At 35.4% G+C, this 22596-nt stretch overlaps 1 long non-coding RNA gene across 4 annotated transcripts in view; it reads left to right on the top strand.

Annotated features, from left to right (window-relative positions):
• The window catches only part of LOC105307623, a 239164-nt gene that overhangs the window by 169348 nt on the left and 47220 nt on the right, over positions 1–22596 (top strand). The window contains exon 6 of one of the 4 annotated variants that reach the window (XR_002778365.1): positions 1141–1202. The exons of the other annotated variants lie outside the window; for them this stretch is intronic. This is a non-coding gene — a long non-coding RNA (uncharacterized LOC105307623). The remainder of the gene's footprint in view (positions 1–1140; positions 1203–22596) is intronic. 4 annotated transcript variants of the gene reach the window in all.

Here is a 22596-nt window from a genome sequence, read left to right as displayed (position 1 = left end):
AAGATCCATGGGAGGAGATGAGCAAAGCACAATTACTATGTCCCTCCTCCGAGGACTTGTGCATGATTCGTTAACAAAATGTCACACTAAAATGTTTTGCATTGAAATGGGATTTTGCTTGTATTCCCTAAATGTCTTGGAATGAACTCGAGCTGCTGTAGGCAAGCTTTGTAGGTAGGCCCTTCTTATTTCCCCTGTTACCTCTATTCTCTCCATCTTCAGAATAGACTGAAGATAAAAGAGAAAAGTAAAAATTTTGTATATCTTAGTAGTTTTAGGATGGCATCAGGGGAACTGTTTGAGAGATGACACAACCTGCTGATGGTGAGATGTTCTACAAATATATTCTTTAACTGACAGAAAAGCAGGATACATGAATTGCTAGAGACAGATATTCTTAGGGAAACAGTGTGAAGAAATATTTAAAAATCACAATTACACTAGATATATAGTTCTAAAACCTATTGATGTGAAATTATACTTTCAATTTTGTAAATTTCAATGTACGATTGACCTGAATTTTTATCTTATAGAAAATAATCCACTCACCATGAACAATCATTTTAAAAGAAAAAAATAACAGAGAAAATACACTTATAAAAATTATCTTTTTCTTATAACAAGAGTAATACACATTTGCACTTAACTATTGCGAAAATATGAAGAAAAAGAGGAAGTAAAAAGCATAGTTTCCAGAGATAATCACTGCGTGCATTTGCAAGTCTATCTATCCTCTCTTTTCTCTATTCATTGAGCCAAACGGCAGGGAATCAAAGATAGAATCATAATGTACATAGTTTTCTTCTGCTTAAAAATATGGCATACACCAGTGCTTCTCAAAATTTAGTGTGCATAAAAATCACTTGGGGACTTTGGTGCAATGCAGATTCTGCTTCTGTAGGTCTGGGATGGGGCCTGAGAATCTGCATGTCTAAGAAGCTCCCAGAAAATGTTCATGCTGCCATTCTAGGGAGCACACTTGGGAAAGGAGCAAGTGTGTGCACCATTCTGTGTCATTACTGATTCCTTATCAACATATTTTTTAATCACTGCAAGCATTCCATTATTGCGTGTATGTAACTCGACAATGCTATATCATTGGCTAGTTAGGTTTATTCCTTTATTTTTATTATATTATAGGAGATTCTATGATGAACCTTCATGGAGAGAAATCAACACATATCCATAAAAATTTCTTTAAGGTAATTTCCTTGAAATAGAAGTGCTTCATCAAAATCATTTAAAACTTTTAAGGTATCTAATACATGTTGCCAACTAACTGTCAGGGGAAAAATGCAGTTTTGAAAAGTACATGTTAACTAATTAGTTATATTACCCTGACCTGCAATTTTTTTTCAGCTCGTCACCTTATTCTTTCTCTAGGGAGAAGTTGTTCCCGTCTCCATGGTAACCCCACCTCTTTCTCTTACATCTTTCTCAGTATTCTATTACTGGTGTTTGCTGACAAGGGTGTCTGCCGGGAGCTGGGCATGTATTAGCCTCAGTGCTGAGCACAGTGCCAGACACTCAAGAAATGACAGAAGAGTAGAGAGTGAAATGAAAGCATATGTCTTTCAAGATATCAATACTTCTTAAGGCATTATAGTGGGCACTATCAATCTCTAACATATCAGATACTCTGACCACTCATTGAAACACACACATGAAAAATTATTTGCTGCTTCTTATGGAAAATCACCCACGATCATGTTTAGTGTTAAAATATTTCCTTTTATAAAGCAGCTTGTGTTTGTGCATAGCTGGTTACAGTTTCAAAATTATGTGTACCACAACCTGTGGGCTGTTATTACTTTTCTTGGGGCGTTATTAATAATAGCATTATGTAATAATGCAATGATAATATTTTGACATATTATTGCTCATGATAGAATAATGCTCATATTAGTAGTTTGCAAATCTATCCCACATAGATTGTGTCCTTATAATTGTTCATTATGAATTTTTGCATCATTATTAAATTTTTAAAATGTTGAAGTAAAGATTATTTATCTTGATTATTGAGTTTTTTCACACTTCAATAACTTTGCACCCAAAGTGGGTACCTCACTTGCTAACCCTAGTTCTGGCTCTAGAGGTTAACTATAACTTCTTAAGATTATTGAGCAGGCAATTGAAATTTATAATGTAAATTTTGCATATGTTCAAGTATTATTATTTAATCAAATCACATATGTGTGATTTATCACTTGTGTTTTTAATTATTTTTCTTCTAGGTGTTCATATTTTATCAGGCACCTATTCAAATCACTGTACCTTCGGGCGTGGCTGGAATTGCTGTTTGCTTTCTGCAAGAAACAAAAGGGAACAGTTTTGAAACAGAGCCATTTATACTAATATTTACCTTTATCAATTCAGGTTTCTTTCTTTTGTCCAATTACCGACTCAAGAAATATTTTTTGACTCCTGTTGTCTGATAGAAACTGTGATAGCTAAGTGCTATGTATGAAAAAAAATGAGTAAAATGTGATGTTTACCTTCAAGTTGCTTCGTATTTCAGAATGAAGGTAGTCAGTCCTACTAAGATAAAATTAAATTCAGAGTTTAAATGGGAGCAGAAAGGAAAAACTGGGACGCCTGGAATGCAGGGAAGATGTCTCAGTCATGCTAAGTTGAGTCTTCCAGAACAAGTGGGTTTTGTGCATCTGTTACATTTCTCGCGCGCGCGCGCCCGCGCTTGCGCTCGCGCTCGCTCTCTCTCTCACTTTCTCTCTCGTGCATTTGGTCTATAGCTATTATCCTGAGAGGATTTTAATGTTTTGGCCAATGCACATTTAATCCAAGTTAAGTTTTACAAAACAAAACCTGGAGTGTATTTATATGAATAGGAAGTAATGCTGCACAGAAGCCCACATGGCATTGTGCGTAGGTGAAGAATCACCTTGTCTGCTGGATTATGTTATCACTGACTTCCAAGTTATCATTGTTCGGCAGCAGCTATTGCCAGGAATAGTAAGTCACATCCCATGTTTTTGTAAGAAATAGTATTATGGCTTTTCCAAAGAACTCGTTTTTAATAGAAACACGAGTCATCCCCCGCACTATATATAGGAAGAGTATAGATTTGTTTATATTATTTATTATTGGCAATTTTAATTTGATTTCAAACTATTTATTGAATGCTCACTGTGTGCAAATGGATAAGCCCAAATTCCTATCTTCAAATAGCCTAAAATCCATTTGAAAACAAAACAAAACAAAACAAAAAAAACCACACATCCACCACTATCTAGAGTTCAAAGCCAATGTCGTTTGTGTTAAGGATAGATAACAAATCGCTTGGATGGGAGTGAGGAGGGGCACAACTAAGTTGAGACTAGTGATGGAGAAGAAAGAAAGCTTTGTAAAGAAGGGGCATTTGAGCTGGGCGTTGACGGCTGTGCAGGTTGTTGTGTTTTGTTTTGTTTTAGGAGATAAGGTAGGGAAAGCATTTGATGCTGGGGAAATAGCATGAGTACTAGAATCATGAAAATAAATGCCAGTTTGAGGAACTGGGAAGTAATTAGGCATTGCTGTTGATCAGTGCTTCTTAATTCTGGCTGCACATTGGAATCATCTAGGGAGCTTTAAAAATACTAGTGCCTGAGTTTTACCGCCCCTAACACCCAGAGACCCTGATTTAGCTGGTCTTTGTTATGGCTTATGCTTTGAGATTTTTAAAAGGTCCCCAAATATTCTAACATGCAGCCAAGGTTGAGAACCTCTGCTGTAGAGTAATATATTTAGCATGGTGCTGTGAGGCAGAAAAAAATAAAGAGAAAAACTATTTTTCTTGGGCTGAAATATCCTTGTGCTACAATTCTTACAAAAGAACACAGAGAATTTAAAGGAATATACCAATTAAGTCTATGTGAAAAGAGTAAGGGTTAGCGAGTCTAATTTACATTTACAAATGAAGAAGAAATGAGATAGTCAAAAGAGGCTTGCAACTGCAGTAATACAATCAGTCTCTAGGACGCACCTAGAGAACAGACAGGGTTTGAGGTTAAACAGAGAGGAATTTGACTGAAGGAGTAAGGGAACGTCAATGAAAAAACGAATCAGTACTTTGGTTTCTAATGGCTGTCTTTGGCTTGAATTTTGAATGTATGAAGTCATCACCTAAAACTGCTCCTTTTCCCCCTTTCTTTCCATCAATGACAAATGTGTATATAGGATAGAATAAATGCAAAGGGAAGTGAATTGACTCAGGTAGGAGGGCTTTTTTCAGAGTAGATGGATGGGAAGGACACAGCCACTGTGATGTCCTTTCTTACCCCATTACTCTCCCTGGCTCAAGACTTCCTGGCATCTTGAATGATTTTTGCCTCCTCACCAAGCAAGTCCCATTAATTCTGCCACAATGTCTCCCACATTCTGTCAGATGATGACCTTCTTTATGAAACACAATCAAGCTTCCTCATCCAGAAGTTGGATAAATAAAACTCCCCAGAGGAGAACCTTCTTTTCTTAAAAGATAAATACCTTTCAAGCAAGTATTTCTTAACTTTTTTGACTGGTCTAGCCCTCAAACATGCTTCAGATCCATTAATTTATGCCACATTCTCCCTTTCCCTACCATAGTTACAATTCATTACCCTTGACTATGATCTGTGTAAGGGTCTAGACGATCATTATTGTTTTATTCTCAGTACCCAGAACAGTGCTAGATATATATTCATTGTGTTGATTGAAAAACTTACTCTGTATGCTTCTCTGCCAGAGTTCCCATTTCACTTCCGTTGCTGCCCGTCTTTTCAAAATGTGACCTCTGTGTAACGCTTTGACCTCTAGGCCTCGGGATCTTGTTTCCATAGACCTGTAGCAGCTGAATAAAGGTAAAACCTTTTTAATGCTTAATTTTTATTAACTTTCTGTCTTTCTACATTCTAGAGTATCCTCCCGCTTTATTCTGGTTCCCAAAATCAAAGAAAGATTTAGTTTATAGTATTTCCTTTTCTGTAGTACATCCTGAGCTCTAACAAGTGAGCTGGCCTTTGCAGAAGTTATATCAATATCAGCTAATTGATCTACCTCTGAAACATTTCATGATGGACCATCACTCAAGGGGACCATCGTACTTCCACACCACTTCTTGGAAGTGGTTTTGCCAATCACAATAAAATAATACATTAACTGTGATACAGAAAGAATGAGCATGCATCTAGCTTTTCTATTCTCATTGTTTCTCTCCAGATCCTACTCAATACCTCTTTTCTAAAATGATAATATCCTAATTATTCTACTTACTAGTTTATCATGTCTTCCTTCTCCATTTCCTTAAAATGTAACTGCTAGATAAATTTTTCTTAAACATAGTTGTATTAGTCATTTTCTGACTCAAAATTTTTCATTGGCTTTCTATTCCAACTCAAGTATGTCCATCTGACTTGGGTATTCATAGTGCTTCACACTCCAGCTCAACTTTTCCTTCCAGACTCTTACCACACTCACCTCTCCTACATAATGCTCAGCCAAATGTGCCTAGTTGGTACACTTTTCACACAGCACATTCCTTGTCCCCTTGGCTTTGTTCTTGCTAATTCTTTCTAACGAATTGTCTGCATTCTCAACAAGAACATTTACCCATCCTCAAGGGTTTAGAATCACCTAGTTCATGAAACATTCCCAATTTCAGCAAATGAATATGGCTTCTCCCTTTCTCTAATCTCTTCATTGAGTTGCCTTTCTGTTTCTCTCAGGTCCCTCGATCTGGCTTGTTTTATAAATATCTATAAGTATCCTGCACTATTTCCTGGATGATAAAGGTCTTAAGGCTCCGGCAATGTGGACTGAACACAGTAGGTGTGTCGCAAGTATTTGAGACATGTTTCATTAAAATATAATGAAAGATTAGGATGAGAGGAATGAGATATATTCTATTATATCTGAAATATTAAAAAGGAGGCCTAATGGGCGGCACAGGAATTATCTGCCTAATATTTAAGGGCTTTTATCTCTATAATTTTGATCTCTAAACTCTCTATATTTGTTCCTTGCACCAGCCATCACCTTCCTTTTTCCATATACACACTCATTTTCACACACACACGGGTATAGATGAGACTTTTGTTTATCATGAAAAATAAGCAAGGTTAAATTCACTATGATTATTCTGGGATGAGCAAAAGAAATCTAACATCATTTAGATAAAAAGAATATTTAGTGAGGAAGAAAAAAATCATTGATATTTCTGTATAGTAAACAATTTTAATCCCTTTACTATGGCACAAAATTTTGTGCAGAGAAAATAGAAAAATATGGTTATATATTTAAGAAGAAAAAAATGTGTTCCAGCTATACCTGATAGAATGTGAAATAAAAAGTAATCTAGATGAGAGAGAGAGAGACAGAGAGACAGACAGAGAGAGAGAGAGAGAAAGAGAAAGAGAAATCTTAAACAGCTTCTGTTCTGTACACAGCAAAACTATGGATATTTGAACATTTAGTGACATCTGGACAAAAAAGAGTAAGTAGGAAAAACAATCTGTTTTTTTGTGACACATTTTTGAGATAGATCCAAGGAGCAACTTTTAGGGACAAAATAGCAAAGGAGTGTTTTGTATTGGACGGAATATTTTATTTTTCCTTTCTCAGGGCTGCATCTCAGTAACTACTTCCCCCCTGTAATTGCTGGTGCCTAACTCAGAAACACTCGTGCAGTTGAGTGACACAGGTCTTCTGGAAGCTTCTCCTTGACAACTAACAGTGCCACTGCTGGTTTTGTTGCTTTTAATGAGAATCCTAGGAAAAACTTGGTGTCTTTGATATGTAATGTTAGCAACTAAAAATGCCATTTCTAATATCTTCTGTAGTAAACAATGAAAGAGCTAAAGGAGTTTGTTTTAAATGATCTCAAGTAAGTCAAAGATTCTCCTTTCCAGCTTTTTGTTATTGATTTTCATTGTGATAAAAATGAAAAGTGAACTAAATACTGAATTCACTATAAAAACTGAAAGTTTCTCATGCGAGAACCTGATATTAAGTTGACAAATGAAACCAGGAGAGAATGAAGCGTTCTCTCTATATCAAGATTGAATTTATATGGTGATTTTACTTTTTAAATCAATAGCACATTAGCATATATACATATATATGTTGATATATCTCTGTGTGTGTATATATATACACACACATTTTTAAACTGTATCTTCTCCTTACCAGTGCTCCTCTGACTGCCTTGATTCAAGCCCTTGAATGGGGAGATTACTGCCACAGCCTCATCTTCCTCAGATCCACCCCCAACTCTGCCAATGTACTGTTGAGACATCTGTAATGGGAGTTTCTTGCATCCCCAACTAGGCGGTGACTCTGTAAGGCCAATTTGCTACGCCTTTTTTGTCTATCAACATTCTCTGGGATAAGACCATTAACTGAGAAAGTTTTGATTATGTGTTTGTCAAAATAAGATCTATTCTAAATTGCTGAAAAGTAACTCATATATTTTATATAACACCCTCCCTTCCCCCCTCCACTCCTCTTTTAAACTACCCCATTTCTGTACTCAGTTCAAAAGTAAACAGTACTTTTGTTATTTGATTGATTTTTTTAACCATCTAGAAGGAATATATTTAACATGTTTCTACAGGTCACAAGACTGAGAACAAATCACTGTTTAGGTGACTGTTTACTCATACACGGCAGGTATCTCTGAGCTCATTAGCAGAACCAATCTGATTAGGTCATTTCAGTGTTACTTTCTATTAAATTGATCAGTATAAGCCACACGCTATGGGGAGTAGTGATCAGAAAAATTGATTCTTGTGAGTCTCTGGTGAAGAATAGGCCAACCTCTTCAGTATATAATGTTACCTTAGGAATGTTTTGGAAGTTTGTTCTGTGGCTAAGTCTGTAGTCACAGTCCACGGCCTAGAGAAGAAATCACACACTCGGAGACTGTGCTCCAGGAAGTATTATTGATGGTGATGAAAATGTGCTCAGAGGGCAATAAATCAGGGGCCATTTGACCCATTTCATGAACTGCATTCCATGTTAGATTTTTAGAGTAAATACTCTTCAGTTTGTGTTCACCATCTTTTCCCATTCTCCAGGATACACACACTCACTTGTATGAACACACACACACACACACACACACACACACACACACACACACACACACACACACACTCCAGCCAGATTTAGGAAGGAAATAACCCAGCCAGGAGAGATGGATACAGTGAAAACAGATTTTATTTTAATAAAATACCTGCAACTTTCAGACAGAAATCATGCCAGGGAAAGCAGATGCTGTTTGATTGGGTGAGGCTACCATTAATTACTAAGAAAAACACTGTTGGCATTTTGAACACAAGATATTATTATAATTAGACTAGTTGCTTAATTTGTAAGGAAATAAAACTATAATTCTTAACAATGAGTTTCGGTTAACAGGAGAAGAAGCTATGCTCCCACATTCAGTTAAGAAGATAAGTAAGGATTCATATTTATTAAGTTCTCTCTTGTAAGTTCTTCTTTTTAGGTTCTAGGTTGCTTGAAGGCAGACATGAAAGTATCTATAGCTACAGCTCTGACACTGGTCAAAATTCTGTACCCCGTGTAAGTGGTCTTGTCTAAGCTGAGGCATTTTTTATAGGAAAAAAAGTATAAACCTGGCTCAAATATTGTTTTTATTTAAAGCACAATCTCTTTGGGAGTGGATCTATTTCAAAAGAGTTTTATCAAAGTATTGAAAAGAACTTCCTTTAAGGCTGTCTTACTTTTCTTTGACATGACATAGTTATGGGGAGCTTTCGATGAACTGGGCACGCAGCAGCTGTGGGAGTAGGAAAAAATGGAGGATTGGGGCTGGCATGGAGAGGGGGCATGGAAAACAGCCAGATGCTAAGTTTTAGGTACCTCTTATATCCCAGGCACCAGAAGAGAGGGACTTTTTTATGCTTTATTTCATTTCATTTAATCCTCACCAGAAGCTTATAATGGAAATTATACTGTTTTCTTTTATATGTGAAGAAACAGAGTCTTCTGGAGACTTAGAGATTTCTTTACACATGCCATGCATGACAGAGGCAGGGTTCAAATCCAGGTACTTTGAAGGCGTGCTCTTCCTTTCATCCTACAACACATGGTATTATCCACAGCAGACTTAGGAGTCTCTCTCTGTACTGGGGTTTTCCTCAGCTCTGACTCTTAGTGTATGGCATTGAGCAAGTAATTTAACCTCTCAGGTTTCTCTCTTCAGCCCTCGACACAGATAAGAATGCCTTCTCTGTGTTCATTGTAGGAGTGTGGTGATGACCCAAAATAACACATATCAGAAATCACTTTGTAAATTACAAAGTGCAAAATAGTATAAAGGATTATTATAGCCACAGCCCTTGGCCCACACCTGAAGGATGGGATATCAAGAAAGAATAAAATAATTTGAGAGACACTGGTGTCGTGGTCTATGAATTTACATTCACAATTGCATAAAGATTTCTTTGCTGCAAGAATCTATTAATTACAGTTGCTGATCTTTAGTGAGGGGCTTATACACAATTATTCCATAAATCAAATAAGCAAGTTGTTGACAAATGACATCTGCAATCTTTGAGCTGACAGCAAAATATATTATGCTCCATAAATAACTCAGACCAACTTTTATTTTCTAGACATTTTGGTGCTGGTAGCCAGGAACAGATTGTAACTAAGGGAAATACTTGTGCTTGCTGGTGATAGCAGAAGGTGTCCAGCACTCTCAGCAAGACAGAGGCCATCTCTTCAAATTCTGACCTCAAGTTAGCAGGCTCATTTGACAAGTTAAGACAAACATGGGATAATTGATACTTCATTGAAATCATTTTGTCAGGACTAGCTAACTCACTTTGTTCTGAGAATGGAGGATTGGGGCTGGCATGGAGAGGGGGGCATGGAAAGCAGCCAGACGCTAAGTTTTAGGTATCTCTTATATCCCAGGCACCAGGAGAGAGGGACTTTTTTATACTTTATTTCATTTCATTTAATCCTCACCAGAAGCTTATAATGGAAATTATACTCTGATATAATTTCTGGTTCCTGAATAATGTAGTATTTTACTGATCTTCTTCTTCTCCTGAACCTGATTCCTTCTTCTCCTAACAGCACCTAGAATAGTGCCTGGCACAAAATAGGTACTCAAAAAATGTCTACCTCAGGCTCCAATCTTAAACTGTTTATCTTCAGTTTCCTCAGCACTATTGATTGATTGCTTCTCCTCTTGAAACTTTGCTTGACCTTCAGTGCGCAGACCCTGCTATATACATCTGGAGTGAGCTTCAGCCTAGGGTCTTGGTTCCAGTCAGCTCACAACTGACAAGTTATAGTTTTGTGCATGTTTCTGGCTCTCTACTGCTCTCTGCCCTCACTTGGGAGCACTGTCCTACCCAGGGAGAAGGATGACCCTTGCGTAGTAATCGTGATTGGTTGAGATTGACAGAATACGGTCACTCTGGGTGGCTTGATTTAATGTATTTTAACATCAGTCACAGAATGTCTTTTTCTACTTCTCAACAAGGTCAGAACTTCTTAACAGGAAAATTTGGAATGTGATCTATTCTTGACCTAGAGAGGTGTAATTTTCAGGTATTTAATTTGGTAAATTATCTGTGTATTGGTAAATTCTAAAATATCTGTCTTTTGCCATTCTATTATCTTTTGGCTCTTTTCTCTTTACATGTTACAATGTCAATTAAAACAGAAATGTTAATTTATTAGCACCTTTAAATGTTTCTCTGAAAACGTTTAATTTTATATCTGTATATCAATGCATATCATCAAAATATCATCGCAATTTATCATGACGTGTGTACCGTATTTCATCGATTTTAACATGCGTACATTTTTTACATGTTAATATCTCTGAAGCTGGTTGCATCTTAAAATAGAAGGCATCTTAGTACTGTTTAATTATTTAACAGATAGTATTTTTTTTTCCCCTTAGGACTATATAAAATAGTGGCATATCAGGAAACCAATGATGTCTTAGAATTGACAAAAAGTAATTTAAAGCTAATCATAGCTAAAAAATTTAATTCACATTTGTTAGATACTATATAGTGTCTGGTAAAATCTCATACCTTCCTCCTTTTGCTGTGCTTCTATTATATCACATAAGCTGCAATGCTTAAAATTTCCCCAGACTTCAATGTAGCTAGAGTTATGGCTGAGAATTGGGTTTTGCTAAATAGATGAGTACACAAATCTTAGAAGATGAAAACAAGACAAAGGGTTCTTTTTGAGTGTATACTTCTGGCAAACAAGGTCTAGAAGACAATATATTCCTTTGAAAAAGCATTCCAGTGGCCTTTTCTCAGCTTCCTGGGTCCCAGAGGCAGCTGTGGAAATGGCAGCAGTAACTTCAGTGGGTTCCTGATTCCAGCTTCCTGGGCTCTGGATCACTGCCCTGCAGTGTGCTCCCAAGCTTTATATTTCGAGTGGTGGGATCAGAGTTTCCCTGGTAGGTAAGTTTTGTGTTGTTCTGGGAGCAATTTCTGGAGGCTCAGCTTAGAATGCATTCTTTTCGCCCTTCCAACAATTGTGTAAATTCCGTGTATGTACTGGATAACTCTCTGCTTAAAATATCTGGAATAGTTTTGGGGTGACTGACAGTTACATCAGATTATAAAATTGCATTCTAAAATAAATAAAGCCGTCAAAGAATTAGGAGGCCCTTTACTCATTTTCTTTAAATCAAACTTAGCAATTTAAAAATATTTTTAGCTAGTTTTTTGATACACAAGCACCAGGGTTTGTCATCATACTTGAAGTAAACAATTCAATGCAAATGATTTCCTTTAGATAAACGGTAGCACTTAATATTTCTATTACCTCATAACATGACTCTAGAAGAACATTATTGTTTCAATAACATCCTCAATTTCTTTATCTAAGGCAGAGGAGCATGAGCAAACAAGTAGGTGGATATGTAATAAATCATTGTTAAATTATGAGAAAAGAATCACACAAAATAATTTTACATTTATCTCAATTGTCACTTGAAGAAATAAAAACCCACTAGTGAACCAACTGTCTGACCTTAAATAAGTCATTTTATTTTATTCTGACTCAGACTTTCTTTTTATAAATGTGGAGAATAAGACCTGTTACTTGCCTGGAGTTCAAGAATATTGTCAAGAAGGAGAATATTAGATAATGTCTTTGCATGTACTTGAGAAAAAACTTGTAAGTTTTGGATATTATTAAAGCTGGATTGTGTACCCTTCGTATTATTCTTATTGCTAAGACTTCATAGTCATCAAAATTGATATTAAATATATATATTATATATGATTGATCTAATTAGAAAAACACATCTCTTTCAAAATTGGCTCTCTGTCAATAGATGTGATAATGAAATATATCCCAAGGTTAAATCAGGACTTCTCTGAAAGCCATTAGGGATCCGTTCAAAGCTAAAAATAATTCCCTAATAAATGTTTCCCGTTTCAAATTCTCTTCTCAGAAATGATTAAAAGGTACATCTTAGAGACCAATAATTTTCAGGTTAACTGTCATCTTTTTTATCTAAGATTTTTTTTTTCTTTTTTAGCGTGGCGATCTGTGACTTAAGCTACATATCAGTGAAAACTTTCCTTTAGAATATATCAGTAATGCTGAACAAAGAGAAAAATTAGTCACATGTTTTTTTCTTAAAATAATATTTTCATATCTATTAAGTCTATTTTAAAAACAGACTGGTGCCTCCAGCTGATATCTCCTGTGTGATTTTCCATTGGTTCAACCAAGATTAGATATCAAAGACGTTGATTAAAATATAAGGAGAAAAGTAATTTAAACTTTAGTGTTTGACTATTTTCCTATTACCTAGGAGAGAACAAAAATACTTCTTTAAATCTTTAGTTATAGAAGAGACTTATATACTTGAATTATATCTATTTTTAAGTAGGAAGAATAAAATTCCAAAAAGTTTGCATTTCTATTACTAATGCTGGCAAGGTAGTTTAATGTGATAGATGCATAAACTCTTGAGATGACTGCATGAACTCAAATTATGTCACAATAATTTATTAGTTAGTGACTTTGGACAGATTGCTGAATTTGCTCAGTTTTTAAAAGGAAAAAATAGCAGTATCTACCTTTTAGGGTCTTAATTAGCATTAAATGAATTGATACATTTAAGAAGGGTCTTAGAGCCTAGTTCATGCAAGTGCTCAATAAGCTATCATTTTCTGTAATGAGATCACTCTCTACCGTATACGATAACTGTCTTACTTCCTTGTATGCATGGACTGTCATATTTAGAAACTTGATTTATCACATGGTGAAGACCAAATGAAAATTTTTTTCTTCTACTTCATATGTTACATAGTATGTTAAATAACAGAAATCAAAGTGGTATAAAATAATTACAAATCAGTAAACTCAAGAATTGAGTTTGCCCTTAATACTTCTACAAATATATGATCATGATTCGCTATGCAGTCAGTATACATGAAAAGGAAGTAAAACAAATCTAGACATCTCTAACACTACAAACATACAATTTTGAAAATGTTAAACCATTTGATTATATGCCCCAGCTTTCATACAGTGAGTGGATTGCTAAATTGCAGAGATGTAGATGGAGCATTCTCCCCCACCCCAAAGTTGTATTCATGAAAAAAGGTGTGTCCATTTCTTAAGATGCCCCATGGGAAAAAGAAGAGTGGAGAAAAGATTCTACAGATAAATAAGTTAAATTAACAGAGGAAAATTGCTTACTATGTTTTCTCCTATAAATTCATATTATTCATTAGTATATTAAGGTCTTGAAATAAAGAAACCTATTTAACTAGGTTTAACTAATTTCCTCCAAATATTTAATCATAAGATTTTTTTCCTCATTACTTTCTTGAGGAATGTGAAATGAATTATTAAAATCCATGGACTATCTACTTGCTAGATTAAGGCCCTCATTCGGTTCCCCCTGAGGCAGCTGAGCCCCGTTCCTGACAATGAGAGATTTTTGTTTTCTGTTTTTTTTCTTTTATTTTGCTTTTAATTGAGTAATTGATATTTTAAGTTGTTTTATGTTGTTGTTTTTTTTTTTCTTCTTCCCATTGGGTCTCAGTTATCAGGAAGAAAGGAACCCTAACCATAAGAAGGGGTCGGAGGAGGAAATAACTGGGAATGTCCACGTTTAGTACTCAAACCCTCATAAGTGCATTGTATTTATCATGGTCTTATCTGTGATTTGGAACTTGATGCTGAACTAACTTGGGCACCTTTTCTTCAATCTGTATATGAAGGAAAGAAACCAATTCTCTCTCTTACAGGAGCTTTAGGATTAAATGAGTCAATAAATGTTAAATTGCTTTAATAGTTAAAAATCAATACAAATATTCAAAGTACAGTTGCCATTCTTTTTGCCGGTATTACAGTGATGGTGTTGCACAAGGCGGTGTCATTTGGGAAGTGACAGTAATTGCTTTACAGGAAAATATTCCCCAGCATAGCTATGATAGAAAGAACCATTAAAGGAATGTTCAAATCATCTCAGATGTGAATACAAAACCTTTCACTTTGCCTTTTTAAAATAGAAAATATTGATATGTTGCATTGCTGTAGATGGCTTTAGGTATGTGCAATGATTTTTAAATCAAATGTATTTTCTCCCCTTTTCCTAGTTCTTACGGTTGAGTGGTTTGCTATTCAGTGGTTCCATTTCATTTATTTGGGAGTGGTATTTCTGATATTCCTTTAAGGTTTATTTCTCCCTCTCATTCAGACTCTGTCCATCTCATCATGAGTCTTTTAATATCTGTGATGTCAATAAAGTCCTGGAATTGGTGTCAGAAGTACTGAATTCAGGATTTCTGTCTGTGGCTTGCCCAGGTTCACACACTTTGATAGAATGTAATGAAAGAACGCAATGAATTTCAAAGTGCCTTAGATATTTAAAGCTTCTTAAATCATCAATATTATATGCTAGATCCTGCCTGTATTAGCTACTTCTGGATAGAAATCAGATAGTTTGGAATGTACATTGAATCTTTTAACATGCCTAATCTAAAACTATTGTATATATTTCAAGATAGTATGCATGGTAGACTAGATACAACCTATGCAAACTTAACAAAAAAATACGATGGAACTGCCACCTAGTTACACATCAGTAAAAAGTAAGTGTTCTAATTGCCACCCATGTACATTTGGTGAATATCTTCTATGTTCTGGACTGTTTCAGCTTTTGAAGATATAAAGTATAAGACTTGCACTTACATCTTGAAAAGTTAGATCATTGCCAAGCAGAAAAAGAGAAAGGAGTAGAGAATTCTAGACATGGATAAAGGTGTAGAGGTGGGGGTACACACATACTATTCAAAGGCCATTGTGTACTAATGTGATGAATAATTGTGAGTATACTTTGAGAAAATTTTCAAGTATAAGCAGCCTAGCTAATTCAAAATTGGCTGACAATTTAACCAAATTTATATGATTCTGAAAATTTTGTAATTTCTTTTTAAGAATTGACTGGAAGATTCAAAATAAATTTTCCTGTGCTTTTCTAGAGAATTCTGATATTGTAAGCAAATACTTCTAAACATTAAAAGAAAGCCCTTTTTTTGGCAATATTCTTTCTAAATTTATAAACTCATAAAATTTTCATATTGCAGAGAAGTTTGGGGGCAAATATTATTTAACCGTAGTTACCTAGAATCTATACAACCACAAAATTCCTTAAGTTTCTGACAGCAAAAAATGAAAACGAATAACTAAAGACAGAAAATTATAACTGGAATGTATTCAAGAAGTAGAGTATCTATTTAAAACTGACAACTCATCAGATGTAGTCTAATCAAGGATTATATTTGTCTAAGCTTGGAAGCCAAACAAATATGTCTGAAATCCCATTGGTAAAATACTTTATGATTTTTTTTTAAAAATCACTTTATAGTTTGGCAAAGGCTTCTTTCTAGATTTACTGCATCCCAGCAAATCCCAGTAACTTGTGAGAAAATTCAAAATATATCCTGGAAAATGAAAAATTATAAGGTGCCAAGTATAGGGAAACTGACAGAAACAATGGATGCCTGCAGAGACCTTACAGCCAAGGAAAGGAAATTCCAGCTGATGCCTCTTTCCCTTTATGGCCATTTAAATTCCAATCTTGATCAATAAATAGTCTAGGGGGTGATGAAAGTGGAGGGAACAAATCTCCCAATAAAAAACAATTAAAGATTTACAGTAGAAGGATTCTTCTTGCACAGGCAAGTATGATTTTATGTTTTCTTTTCCACTGAATAGAAATTCCCAAGTTTACGAGTAAAAATGCTTTGATTCATAGATTAATCCAGATGTGTGCATGTTCTAACATGTACCTGACAGAAACTTCACAGGGTCAAAAGATTCTGTTGTCCACCTGTAGTACCCAAGACCTGGAGATGGAGAAGGAATTTCTCTCGGCTCTCCTGCTTGTTTAGGTCTGAAAGAAAGGTGATGTTACACTTTGTTGTGGGATTAATGCAAAGCATTTAAGTTAGACTCCATAAGTTTAAGCTTCTTTTTTTTTTCCCCCTCTCAGAATTTACTGGGAAATGATGACTTACAATTATTTCATTATTTACTTTAGAAGAAATAATTACTTTTTTGAACCTCCTGAGTGTCATAACAACAATAAAGGATTCGTAAACTATGGATAAATAGCTCAGAGGCAGAAGGTTTTTTTTAACCACCTGCAACTTACTTCATTTGATGATATTAAGGGGCAGCACTTCTGATGTTTTCATAGAAATTGGAGTAATGGGCAGGAGAGCTATAATTAAGGAGTGATGTACTGGGATTGAACCAAAGTTTTATATTAAGAGCAGCATTCTGTCTCGTCCTAATTTGCATAACATATTCATTCCACAAACATGTATTGAACACTTTTTAAAAACAAAGTTCTTTTTGCCCTCATTAAGATCTTCACATATAAAAGAAGATTACCAATACTAGTTATAGAAAAACTAATTTTGAAAAACCTATAAAAAAAGAGTAAAATCAAAATGAAACAAGATAGAGAACTCTGGGTTTGAATAAGGAATAGGTCCCCCAATTCCTTGAATGCCCAAACTGGAAAGTTATCTATAGATTATCTACCCCAGTGGCCTCACTTTAGAGACTAGAACCAGAGGCCCAGAAAGGTGAGGCCGTTTCTCAAAGCTAATATTCTTAGCAAGTTGCAGAATCAGTAACAGACTCAGTTCACTAGATTTCTAGTCCAATTACATTTTTTTTTAATATGACACAACCACTTTTAACAAAAAACAAATTACTTAATACATCGACTCCAAGGCGAATCAGATCTTCCTGTGTGCTGGGGAGTAGAGGGACATGGGAAGCTGTGGAAAACAGTGGAGAGTCCAGAATCCTGCGTGTCCTGAGCGCTGTGCTATGTGCCTCCATTCTTGATCTCTTTAAATCTTTGTAACATCTCTGAGGTCAGTACCATTGTCCAGATGGGAAACATGAGGCACAGAGAAGCTAAGAGCATTACCCAGACCTACATTTTGTAAGTGATGGTTTAGGATCTGAACTTCTTTCTGCTTCCAAATATTTTGCTCCTTTCACTGTACATATTATTGTCCATTAGAGGATATTGTGCACTGCTTCATAAATGAATTCAATTTTCTCCTGCCACCTGGTTTTTATGACTGTCCAGATTGATTTTTCTTTTGAATTTACATTTCACAACTGTGGGCTTTTGCCCCCGCTTTCCATTTATCTCTTGTCTCAGTCATGAGATTGGAAAAAATGAGAAATATGCTGGCTTTGTTTGGACTGAGAACATTCCAAAAATTTGGCTGTACCTCAAAACCCTGTTAAAATAATATTATTTATAACTTTCTGCTTGGTCAGTTTTATTTTAAGTTTGGCTAATTCCCCCAGGAGGCTGTTCTTGCTCCTTAATGGTAAGGTTTGCTTCTTGAAAGCTTTAATCACAAAACATTTTCCAAGTAAGATCAGGTTCTTGCCTTCAGGATGAATGGAAACTTGTTAAACGATAGCCTCAACCACTCCGCCACAGTTAATTGCAGGATCTGACTCTCAGGAGTTGTGGGGTGGAATTTTGGCGGGGAGAATGCCATCTGCTTACACTTGAGTCGTTGACCCTAGTCACAAAGCATGACCTATCTGGCCCCATGATAGGTTGGATTTTAGAGCCAGGCTTTAGTGTGATGTGCTGTTTCCCAGAATGCCTTCTGAGGAATACAGGGTTCATTTCTTCTACATTTCTCCCCAATCAGGCTACCATTGTTAGCAGATTTGTTTAGCTGCCTTAGCAAGTCGGGAACTTTTATTGACTTGAGCAGATGATTTGATTTTCAGGCAGAGATGAGGCAAAAAGCAGATTATTACAATGGAACACCCACTGCAAACAGCAGGGAGGCGGGCTTTTGACAGGGCATACCTGAAAGAGAAGACCTATCTTTGCCGCACTGTATAATCGACCACTGTCTGTCTATCTAAAATTGATGACAAAGAAATGTGACTCATAGGGTTCAAGGATTTGTTATTTAGAAACAAATAAACACGATTTCTCTGAAAGGCCATTCCCTTTCAGACAAGACAAACAAACAAAAATGATCATCAGTGAAGCTGAAGTTCACAGTGAAATGACAATGCTTTACTCCCAGGAGCAGCTAACCTAAAAGGAACAAGGCAAAAGAGAGAGTGAATAATTACCCCCCAAATGTGGTTACATAACCACTTAAACTCCATGACTTTCAGATTTGTGGCTTCATTTCAGTCTTTAGAAACATTCCTATCCAGGTGGTTACTAGTGCCACCCATTTACATTTCTCCATCTTTGTGTCTCCTTGGTACCTAAACACCTGTTGATTTTTCCCAGAACCCTAAGCTTCTCCATAATAGGAAGATTTGGTGGACATCCTGTCAAGTGCAAAAGAAAGCCTCTGCCAAACTGAGCATTAGAACATTGTGTTTTAGTAGAAATATGAAATATCGATGCAATTATAAATCAATGAAAGCCCAGAGGGAAAGAGAATCTCAGTTTAGGGAAGATCTAATCTTTAAGTTTTTTTTCCTTGTAAAGAAAAAATGGAGCAGGGAACCAAATTTATGAGGTAAAAACTGTCAAGAAAGTATTCCTAGCTGTTTCTGGGACTGAGAAAAAGAAAGCCAAATCATGCATGCAGTGTGAGTATATGAAATGACACATTTTAATATATTAGTTAGGGGATCAAAAAATATCTCCCCTCTTTCACTTATGTTTTTGACTGTTACCACAAATTATTGCTTTAATTAGTTTACTAATGCTTTTCTCTTATGTCCTTTTCCAAATTCCATATTTCCTCCTAATTTTGCCTTCTGTATACTAGATAATGTTCGTGGGTTGCCAGGGTGCCTTTTGGGGTCATACAAGCTCCTGCTAGCTTGCTTAACATATCTGCTGTAACTCACACAGAACCAGATGAAGAACTGTGTTGTAACAGGGCTGCTTTGCCTCCACTAAGGCACATTGCCAAGTTGAAGACTAAGTTAGAGAGCATCCTAATGGGGGTTACACAGTAGAGTATAAGAAGTTTCACAGAGACCTGAAGATAGCCCATTAAATTGGGTGGGGCTGCAGCAAGCAAATTTATCACTCAGCACAGCCTGGATCTGCCTTTCATCATGGCAGGGTTGTTTTTATATGCTGGACGTAGATAATCTTTGCCAGACTCTAACGGAAATTCTGAACTTGCTGAGGGAAAATGCCGAAGTGTGAGAGAATTAAGGGGAGATATGTGTGGGAGCGAAATGGAAAATGGATTGAGACTGTTGGAATGAGGGAAAAATACCTCGGTTTTGACATCATTTTCCAAGAATCATCATTACTATAGCAAAAGTTTTACAATGATCCAAAATTATAATAAAAGTTATGAGATTTGTTACCCAAATGGTACAAAGATAGAAAAATATAAACATAATCACATTTGTGATGGCGGTGAGGGGACAGAATCACTGTCATTGTCAGATACCTTGTGTCAATGCGCTCATAGTTTTTCTTTTGTTTTTCTATGTCAATAAAAAAAAAACAGTGTGTTTTAAAATAATTGCTCAAGATTAATAGTAGTAACTTATGTTTCACAATTTACTTAGCTGATTTCCATGTACTTTTGAAATTTCTCTCATGTTTTCAATTACAACTTACTTGGGACTTCTAGGAAATTCAAAAGATGTGACACTTCATGTACTGACCAATTGCTGGCTCCCACAGCCCTACCACTCCCAAACAGCTTCCCCTTATACATCACTTGCTTTTAGTTTATAACTTAAATGAATATGGGAGATGGTGATTTTGATTCTGGAAGATTTTTTAGAAATTTCACCATTTGGGTCAAACATAAAAAGATATCCCCCAAATCTGAAGTTTGATAGCGTGAGGAAAGGGTACTTTTCATCTTCTTTTGCCTTCTGCTTAATATTTTATATATTATTTTCTTTCATTAAAATTATAATGCAACTGTACTAAAATATGGGCTGTGAGGTGGAGAAGGATAGCACCTGGTTTGATGTAGTAGAGATCCCTAGAGAATCTAACAAAATGGAATATTTATAAACATTATAATCTGCACTCTTTCTAAAAACTAAAGTTAAGAAATAATTAAACATTCTTAGATATTGTGTAGCAACTTTATTTTAGAAAAATTTGTTCTGAGTTGTTTATAGAAATTATATAGGTATCTGAGTCAGGATGTTCCTTTAGTGTAAAATAGTATATATAACCCAGAATCTACACTAAAATTTGAAGTAAATAGATCTATTCATGCAGTGGAGGCAAATGGAACATAAGGATTGTTTTCATATTTGTAATTTCAAATGGAAACATCATTTAATGAATCCAAGCTTTGCCAAAGTCCCGCTTAATAATAAGTACTTGGCTTAGGAAAATGGTAAAAAAGACCCATTTGCCTTGGAAATCTGGAAAAGAATTAACATAGAGAAACATTAGCCCTTCAAAAGGAAGTTTTCCATTTGTCTAGATATGGAATATCTAGATGATTCTCAGTAGTGCCTGAGTCATGCAGGTCAAAATTCCTCATGGAAAATTTTCTAGACATAGCCTAAATTATTTAGAAGGAGGCTCAATACTTATTGGCTAAAGAGAGTATTCACGAGGCCTTGTGTAGTCATACAAGATGCAGCAGTAAGCTTTACACCGAGAAGGTGGAAATAACATCACCTTCAATGAGAGTATAATTCTAGATGTAATAGATTTGTACTATCCATAAGTAAAAACCAGGAGACACTTGTAAAGGTAGGACTGGAAAGTCCTGATAACACCTAAAACTCCAATCTAGGAGACTCCTAGAGAAGCAGAATAAGATTGTAATGTAGCAATCTGAATTTAATCAATTTTACGATAAACCTTTGTTAAAAGAGTATTAAAAGAAGAGAGAAGGTTAGCCTGGGGTAATTAAAAATAAGTGTCAAGAAGTAACATTTGTAAGAATAGCTTCAGTACTCCCTAAGGGAAAGAATATTCTTGCTAGTCCTGCAAATTCTCCAGACCTTTTGGCAGGGAAATTCTAGAGTGTGAATAAATGTACCTGGCCTTTATAGTTGATGATACACATTAAGACCATCTACCTCAAGCAAGTTACTGATAGTAACTTAGCTTCCTATGCATGTTTTATAGGAAAAGAACGTCTGACTAGTTGATGTGAACTTTGTCTTCCTGGTAGATCTTTTTCTCTTTGTAGATTGATAATTGTCTTACTGGCTCTTAATGGTTTGATTAGTGGGAGTTGGTTCCCCAAGTCAAATAATTTCTAGGTGCAGTGACAACATTGCTTAAAGTTAAAGTGTTGGAGGCTTCCATGTTAATACTATGTTACCTTGTCCTGAGTACTGTGTGTTCTCAAGCTCAGTAAAGTGGTTTCTCAGTGAAGACAATAGAAGAAAAGAAAGACAGGAGTAGCATAAAATAGTCTTTGAGAAAAATCAAATTCCAAGGAGAAGAAATTGTTAGACAAAAAATTAGATAATTTTAAAAAGAGATTTTTGTTGGACTTTATATCTTTATACTTTTAAGATTATATTTTATATTTTCTAGTTATATACAAGAAAAATACATTGCAATTAGAATGTCAAAATAAAATAAAGTTAGAATATTAAAATAAAGGAAAATAGAATATTGATATGTGATTCTTCCCAGCTCTTAATCATCCTAACCTTATATTTTCACTGGTATCTCTTTGAGTGATTCAGATATAATTAACAATTATTGGGTATCTAGCATTCATAGGTACTGTAGCAGGCATTTCTGCATTATATTTCATGAAATTTGATCAAAAACAACTGGCTAATTCAGTCAAAGCAATATTTAGAAGAGCTATTTTCCTTTAATCTTGAGATTTTTAAATAATCTCAAAAAGGTTAATTAATTTCCTCCTCTCTCCTAACCCCCACAAAATGGAATATCAATAAATTACTTTTTAATTAATCAATTAATTTTTACAATGGAAAAATGATGAAAGATGTGACTGGATCCTTTGCTTTACAGGGGATGAGTGGTATGGCTTCTCAGTAAAGCCTGCCCTGAAGAGGTTACATGTTTGTCAAAGAGCCCAAGTCAGTATATTGAGAGCCTCAGGAAGAAGAGAGTTTTCTCTCCTAATTTAATAAAGA

Source organism: Pteropus vampyrus, unplaced genomic scaffold (assembly GCF_000151845.1).
Source record: "Pteropus vampyrus isolate Shadow unplaced genomic scaffold, Pvam_2.0 Scaffold14, whole genome shotgun sequence".
Lineage (NCBI taxonomy): Eukaryota > Metazoa > Chordata > Mammalia > Chiroptera > Pteropodidae > Pteropus > Pteropus vampyrus.
The sequence above is the reverse complement of the archived record's forward strand: the minus strand, read 5'-3'. Positions and strand labels throughout refer to the sequence as shown.